Source organism: Triticum dicoccoides, chromosome 2B (genome assembly GCF_002162155.2).
Source record: "Triticum dicoccoides isolate Atlit2015 ecotype Zavitan chromosome 2B, WEW_v2.0, whole genome shotgun sequence".
NCBI classification, from domain to species: Eukaryota; Viridiplantae; Streptophyta; class Magnoliopsida; order Poales; family Poaceae; genus Triticum; species Triticum dicoccoides.
In genome coordinates, this window is record NC_041383.1 from 672137148 (window position 1) to 672145747 (window position 8600).

Genomic DNA, 8600 nt, shown 5'->3' on the forward strand with positions numbered 1-8600 from the left:
AGCTCGCGGCCACCGTCGCCCGTCCGCTGCTCCGACAAGTCCGGGAGCTCCGTCGTGGTCCACCTCTTCTTCCTCTACACTGGATCGGGACCAGGAGCGCCACCGTCGTCGCTTTCTTCCTCTTCCTCATCTACGGCCACCGCGCGACCCCGCCGTCGATCTGCTCCACCAGTCCTCCCCGAGCCCGCTGCATAGACCCCACGCTCCCGCGGTGAGCTCCTGCGCCGAACGCCCCCCCTCTTTAGTCACCCGTAGCCCGTGCTCCGGTGTTAGGCCGCACCTACACCGCCTGGCCTCGTCGTCGGCGTAGCCACGGCGACCATAGGGTCCCGTGCGTGCCGCCATCGCGCTCACCGCACCGCGTAGGCCTCGTCTAGCCGCTTGGGTTGCCCACAAATGCCCCCCAGCCCCGACCCCGATGACATCCGAAGTCCGGCGTCCGCCTCGCCGCTCGCCGTCAACGTTCTCGACCACCGCAACCTCTGCCAGCCCCCAGATCACCTCGTCGTCGTCTTCTCGTTCGAACGAGCCCGGCCGCGCTGAAAACGATGCCCTGTGCGCGAAACCCGACCACCTCCCGAACGCCACCACCGCCTCCACTAGCCGCCAACGAAGATTCCGGCCGTTACGGCCCGCGCCACCATCACGGTTGGATGCAGCCCAGCCTCACCATTCAAACACGCCCGACCATGGCTCAAATGATGCGCCGTAGCGCGATTCCGGCCGTCTCAGGCGTTCGGCCGCCGCGGATGGCCTCGCCGGCGTTGCCCCGGCACCGGCGCTGACCTGGCACCGGCGGGGCCCGCCTCTGGGTCGCTGCCCATGGGCCCCCTAGACTCAGTTGACCACGTTGACCGTGGTCAACTATGCTGACTGGGCACTCAGTGCCACTGACACACGGGCCCCACCGCATAATTAACCTAATTAAAGCTTTTTTCTAATTAAAAGTAATTAACTAAACTAGTGAGTCACTGACATGTGGGGCCCAGCTGCTAATGAACCACGTTTAATTAAAATAACCCACTGTTAGTCCCCTGTCCATGACAGGTGGGACCCATTGGTCAGTTTGACCAGTCAGCGAGTCTGTTGACCTGCTGATGTCATGCTGACACTCTGCTGACATCATATTTTCCTTTTCTGATAATTTATTTAATTCCAGAATATGTTTTAAACTTGCAAAAATCATAGTAATTAAACCGTAACTCCGATGAAAATGTTTTCTATATGAAAGTTGCTCAGAAAAATCCAACGAATCTGATTACGCAGTCCGTTCATCTGTCACATGCCCCTAGCATGCTGAACATGGAACATTCCGCCTCCGGTCATCTGTCTGACACAGGTCCGGAACCGGGAAAACATTCCCGGTTGAATTCCCCCTTCACTTTATCGTGTAACCATACGTTAGGTCACACCCGGCACAGCATATTGCCACGTTATGCCTTGTGATGCATTGTTTGCTCTGTATTTACTGTTTCTTCCCCCTCTTCTCTCCGGTAGACCCCGAGACTGATGCTGCCCTTGTGATCGACTACGTCGACGACGACCCCTCCTTGCTAGAGCAACCAGGCAAGCCCCCCTTTTGATCATCCTGATATCGCCATTTTCTCATGCTTGCATTAGATTTTGCTACTGTTATTGTTTGCACCTATTCTGATGCATAGCCTGCTTTTGTAACCTGCTTATTGTTACCTTACCTGCTTATCCTAAACTGCTTAGTATAAGTTGGTTAGTGATCCATCAATGACCCCCACCTTGTCCTTGTTGCCCCTGCTTCATCATCGAAGACCCGATCAACGGGATCGAAGACCAGGCCCCGGCACCGCACATCACTTTCCCCTTAGTTGCTCGACACTGCTGGGTTACTATCGAGTGTCGAGGGTGAGACCTCTACCGCACTTCTGATGTTAACCCTGTAGTGTAGCTATTCGGTCGTGGTCATCGAGGGTGATTCCGCCTTATCCACTTCTGATACGACTCTGTCGTGCAACCCCTCAAGTGTGAACCTCGGGGGTGATTCCTCTTACATTCACCTTGATGATTACATCGAGTGGAATTCACCGGGGGTGATTCCTCGGGTTTTCCCCCTTGATGTTTAGACACACAGTTACTATGATTACTATGACTTTACACCGAACCATGTTACTAAAGACGGGTCGACCCTGAGGGGTACCCGCGCGAGCATAATTGTGAGTGATGTGGAGTTGGATTGACCTGGAAGGTGCCCGCGAGATAATTACGAGGCGTGGTCGGGCATTCTTAGCCCTTGCTGCAAGTCCTCGAGACGGGGCAACGGGGTCACATCTTTCGTGAGCCTCTGCTTGTTACCGCGCGTTCCTAATCCAATACGATTTGGATATTTGATCCGAGGGGCCTCTGGCCTGATAGCACTAACCATCACGTGGGCATAGTATGGGCGTTCTGCGTCATATACATCAGCCGAAGCTTAATAGACGTCAGCGACTGAGCGGTGCGCGCCGGGTTGGACTGGTAAGCTCCTGCCTGTTTAGGAAGGTAGCTAGGTCTGCTCACCGGCCGCCCACGCAACATGCAGGAGTTCCCGGGGAGATGGCCTATGACCCCTGGGGGCATAGGTTTAGTCCGGCGTGCTGGCCTCTCTATTAAGCCTAGGTCGGATTGCGGCGCATTGTTTGGCCGAGGCCGGGCATGACCCAGGAAAGTGTATCCGGCTGGAGTTAATCGAGCATGGTGGGTAAGTTGGTGCACCCCTGCAGGGAAGAAAACATCTATCGATAGCCTGTCCTGCGGTAACGGACGCTCGAAGTTGTATCCCGATCGATACAACTAGAACTGGATACTTGTGATGAGAATTGGATGGTGATGAGAATTGGATAGTACGGCTCTGGGATTCCTTCTCGCAGGGAGTCGAGAAAGGATCTCTGGCCGAGGTTGATAACACTACTACTACTTTACTTTATGCTACTCTACTCCCTCCTGTTTGCTGCAAGATGGTGGTTTCCAGAAGATGCTAGTCTTCGATAGGACTAGGCCTTCTCTCGATTCTGGCATTTCTGCAGCCCAGTCCACATATACAGCCTTCCTTTGATAATGTTGCATATGTAGTGTAGTTCCTTGCTTGCGAGTATTTTGGATGAGTACTCACGGTTGCTTTGCTCCCCTTTTTCCACCTCTTTCCATTCTTCTCGGATGACACAACCAGATGACGGAGTCCAGGAGCTAGAAGACACCGTTGACGACTGCTACTACCTCGAGGGTGCCTACTACCACGTGACGGACGCCGACGACCAGGAGTAGTTAGGAGGCTCCCAGGCAGGAGGCTTTGCCTTTTCGATCGATGTTGCTTTTGTGCTAGCCTTCTTAAGGCAAACTTGTCTAACTCATGTCTGTACTCAGATATTGTTGCTTGCGCTGACTCTTGTGTATTCGAGCTTATGTATTCGAGACCTCGAGGCCCCTGGCTTGTAATATAAAGCTTGTATTATTTTAATTTGTGTCTAGAGTTATATTGTGATATCTTCCCGTGAGTCCTTGATCTTGATCGTACACATTTGCGTGTATGATTAATGTACGATTGAATCGAGGGCGTCACAGGAGGCGGCCGGAGAATAGCGGCGGCGGCGGCGGCGGGGCGAGGCGGGAGAGAGAGGGTCGAAGCGTTGGGAGGGAGGGACTGCTAGTGTCCCCGACAGGCGGGCCATGGGGGGACAAGGGCGTGCGTCGCGGCCGTCCGCGCGCGTCCATTTCACCCCAAACCGAGCGCAACTTTGGGCGGGATGGGTCGAAAACGGACGGATTCCCAACATTTGTCTGTTTGAGGCCGCGCGTTGGGCCGCATTATTCGTCCGTTTTACCTCAAACAGACGCACCCGGACAAGATGAGGTCTTACGGTGGAGTTGGCCTTAGCGCCCCTCAGTGGTCGCGTGGCCCCGCGAGAACGTGCCTGCCTCGAGAGGCGCGCGAGGTACAGCCGGAGACGGACGGCTTCAGCGAGATGCCGGCCGCATGGCGAGCGACGCAACAAGACAAGCGTGGTTCACGGCTTCACGCACGAGTTGGCGGGGGCCATCGGGGTTGATGGGGCAGTTGATCAAAGGGAGACTAGGAGCCAGTCAAATTGCACCGTCCTGGGAATCCCATGTACTGTCATCGGTCGTGGAACACTATGCTCGCGTGTTTGTTTGCTTGCAGGGAGGCAGGGGAGCCAGAGGGAAAAGCCTGGACCGGCTTAGACTAGCTGCTACTTGCACTTGTGCGTGTGGAGGCCCTTCGACCTGCACACGGTTATTCCACGACTCCATGCTCTGGTGTGCTACTTTCAGTTCCCGGATTCGTTAATGCGATCGAGAGCAGGAGATCGATATTTCACTGGACGTCGAGGTTCTGACTGTGCATCGCTCACGCGTACGTGAGGCCGACATGCTCCGCCCAAGCCGTTGGAGAACCAGAAATAGCAGTCATGGGAGTACTAGTATCATGCGATCAAGTGATACTTGCGATTTAGCGGGAAATACAATCTACAATTTTTCAAAACCTGTGGTGGAAAAACCTGAAAGTTTTACTATTTTCATGAGGCTAAATAAATATTTGGGGAGTGCTTCGGTACAACCCCCCTAAAACGTATAGTGGATAGTATGATAATTTCACATTAGATATAGGAATACCCACCCGACGCTGTACGTCCGCGCGCGACGGCATACGCGGGCGTACGCCCGCCCGCGTACCCGCACCCGTCGCCGTACGTCGCTGTCGTGCGCCCGCACGTCTCGACGTTGGCGTCGACAGTTGTTGGAGAAAAAAAAAGACACAACTCAGAACCCTAACGCATCCACGCCGTCTCCACGTCGGCCCCCGTCTGCGCTAAGTCGCCGTCGCCCGGGCCGCCGCCCAAACAGGCCGCCGCGCGTGCCCCGGCGCCGTTACCGCTGCCGCCGCGCCTGCCCAGGCTCCGTTGCCGCTGCCGCCGCGTTCCATTCCCGTCGCCCAGATGGACGCCCACCCACGATCTACGTCGCTGCCTCCCTCCGCGCAGTACGCCTGCTACGACCATCCGTCGTCCTCACACCGTCGACACCTGCCTCCGCCGGCCAGCAACTTCAGGCCGTCATCGGAAGAAATGGATCCGGCTGAAATCCTGGCCGCCGTGCAAGAGGTTGGTTAGAGACAACATTGTGCTTGATGAAATAATTGTTTTAGGGATGATGTTACACGGTGTTTGATTGATCGTACAATTTTTTTAACTATGTATAGTTAGAGGAGGAGGGCGATTATGATGGCAATGATTACGACGAGGACAACGAAACCTCGTCACTGAATATGGATGAACCTGCTGAGGAGAACTACATGAGTTTGGATGAATCTTATAGTGGCAATGTAAGTGTGATCAAGGTTGATAAAAACAATAAATATGGTAGACTGCACGGAAATTTTCATAATTTTTTGCATCATGCAGCGACATGGCGATGATGATGATGATATGGATATAGATGATTCATTTGCCCAAAGTGCACTCCGGGTATGTCATAAATAAAATCAGAGAAGAAATGACATAATTACCATATTAGCGCTTACATGTTTTTTTTTTGCAATGCGCGCAGATGGACGAGGACGGGAACTTTGTGAGGAATATTGTGGACGATGAAAGTGACAAATCGCACGTTGACCCATCTCATGATGACAGCTCCAGCAAAGTAAGTTTTCAAACTTACATAACTACATTATTACATATTAAAATAATAACTGACTGACATAAATGGTTTAATGCATTAATTTACAGGGAGATGTAGATGGTACAAGCGGGAATGATGAGTATGTTGGTGATGATCTGTTTAATTTTGACATCGGATTTGATGAATATCAGCAAGAATCATTGGACATGCATTGGAAGGTCATGAGGAAGACGTTCAAGTCACTAGGAGAGGCTTACATTTTCTATAACCAGTATGCTTACGAGCGTGGTTTCAGCGTAAGAAAGGACTCACTGAAATATTCGAAAGGTCCTGAGGGAACTAAGCGCTTGAGAAAGTATCGGTGTGCGAGAGCTGGGAAACGACAGGCAAAACTTTGTACAATGGAAGGTAGGACCCGCAGACTGAGAGGAGAGACGCGTTGCTTCTGCGATGCGCACATAACTTTGAAACTTGATAAAGAGTGTGACGTTTGGTATGTCAGCAGTTTCAATGATGATCACAGTCATGTTCTAGCTAGACCGGATGAAGTCACATTTCTTCGGTCTCATAATCAGATAAAAGAATATCAGAAAGCTGAGATCTTAACCATGGCAGGTGCTGGAATCAGGAAACATATAATTTATGATCAACTCGTCAGCAGGTACGGGTCATATGCAAAGGCTGGTTTTGGGAGGAAGAAGCTTTATAACATGTGTTATAGAGAAAAAATGAAATTGCTTGCACAAGGTGATGCAGACACTGCCATTGGGATCATGATGACCAGAAAAGAGAGAGATCCAGATTCCTTCTTTGAGCACACCGTCGATGATGAAGGAAGGTTGAAAAACATATTCTGGTGTGATTCTCAATCACGTCGAGACTATGTTGACTACGGTGATGTGACAGTCTTCGATAGCACATACAGGATGAATAGGTATGGCATGCCATTTATACCTTTTGTTGGTCTGAACAACCACCGTTGCACCACGGTATTCGGTTGTGCTCTTGTGTCTGACGAGACGGAGGATACATATGTCTGGCTGCTTCAGACATTTTTGAGGGCTCATTGTCAGAAGAGGCCCAGGTCAGTAATTACTGATGGAGATGCAGCTATGATAAAGGCCATAAGAAAGGTACTTTCGGAGGTTTGGCATCGTCTTTGCTCGTGGCATATTGAGAAGAACATGCAGAAACACCTTCATCATAAGTCTCTAAAGGTGTTCAGGTCTCTACTTTATTATGCCACTTCAAAGAAGGTATTTGAGGAGAGATGGGCAGCGTTTTGCGCCAAATGGCAGTCGGAGAAAACAAAAACATGGTTACGTAGGATGTACAAGAAGAAAAGGCTTTGGGCTGCATCATATCTGTCAGGTTGGTTTTTCTTAGGTATGCGAAGTAACCAGCGAAGTGAGAGTCTGAATTCATGCATTCACTTGCATCTAGACTCCGGTATGACTATTGTTGATATGATTGTGCACTATGAGAACTGCATAGTTCGTCTTCGTGAGAACGAGGCGCATGACGATTACACAAACTCACAGACAGTTCCAGTACCAGTATTGGACGAGTGTAAAGATATTGAGAAATCAGCTGCCCGTGAGTTCACTGCGGCAAACTTTTATATCTTGCAGGAAGATATGAAGAAGGCACGGGAGCTTGAGGTCCTTGAGAGACTAAGAGGAGCAGACACTCACAGATTCATACTGACATGGAAGGAAAATAGGGATATGAGATTCACTGTGGAGTACACCCCAGGTAATTTATATGATGTATAACAATTCCAATTTGCATTGAAAGTTAATATAAAGCACAACAATAACTTACATCACCGGTTAGCCATTGATGGTCAAGAATTGTACAAGCCCTCTCTGCACTGAGACCTTCGCGCATGCCATCATTGAATATTTCCTTTATCAAGGAAAATCTTAAGCGCTAAATAATCTCTTATTCGCATGGGTCGTACATTGTTTCCGGATTTGGTAACCTTCTAGAAGGTTACCCCTGATTTTCTGGCGGGTTTTCTCTATGTATTTTTTACTTCTGTTTCTTTGGGTCGGTTTTGTTTCGATTTTAAAAGGTTTTACTTACTCAGTTTTAATAATGTTCACTGGACATTAAAAATGTTCATGAAACTAAAAATGTGAGTGCAATTATAAAAAGATGTTCGGGCCATTCCACAAATATCCGTGATATTTATTAAAAAAATCATATGTTGAAAAACATGATCATCATTTTCTGAAAAAGTCATAAATTTTCAAAGTGTAATTTCTAAAAATGTTCTATTCCATATGTGTTTAATATATTGATTTCTTTCTATTCCATATGGCATATGAGACGCATACATAATCGGTTTTACGGTTAACCGAACAAACCGAACCGACAAATTTTGGTTAAAAAGGTTCGGTTTATATTTTTACTTTGATTATTTAGGTTTTTATTTTACATAAACCGAAATTTAGAAAACCCGAATAAACCGAACCGAACTAACCATATAAACCGAACGCCCACTTAATTAAACATGTCTTAATTAAACATTAGAACATAAAAACTTAATTAAACATGACTTAATTAAACTTAATTAAACAGAACTAATTAATCCTAATCTACTACTCGATGAAAAAAAATCCTAATCTACTTGTCCTCGTCGGAGTCGGCGAGGTCCACGATCTCCCCCTCGCCGACGTCACCGTCGTCGTCACCGTCGCCGTCGTCGCTGCTCTTGCCGCCGTCCTCCCAGTAGCCGTCGCCCCCCTGATCCTGACCAATCTGCGGCTGCGCCGCTTCGATGGCCGCCGCCGCGTCGAGTGCGGCCTGTAGCTCGGCGGCCTCTGCTGCCGCCGCCATAGCCGCCGCCGCGTCGAGTGCGGCCTGCAGCTCGGCGGCCTCTCTCGCCTCCGCGGCCGCCGCAGCGGCCGCCGCTTCTGCCTGCGACGCCCGCAGTGCGATGAGGTAGC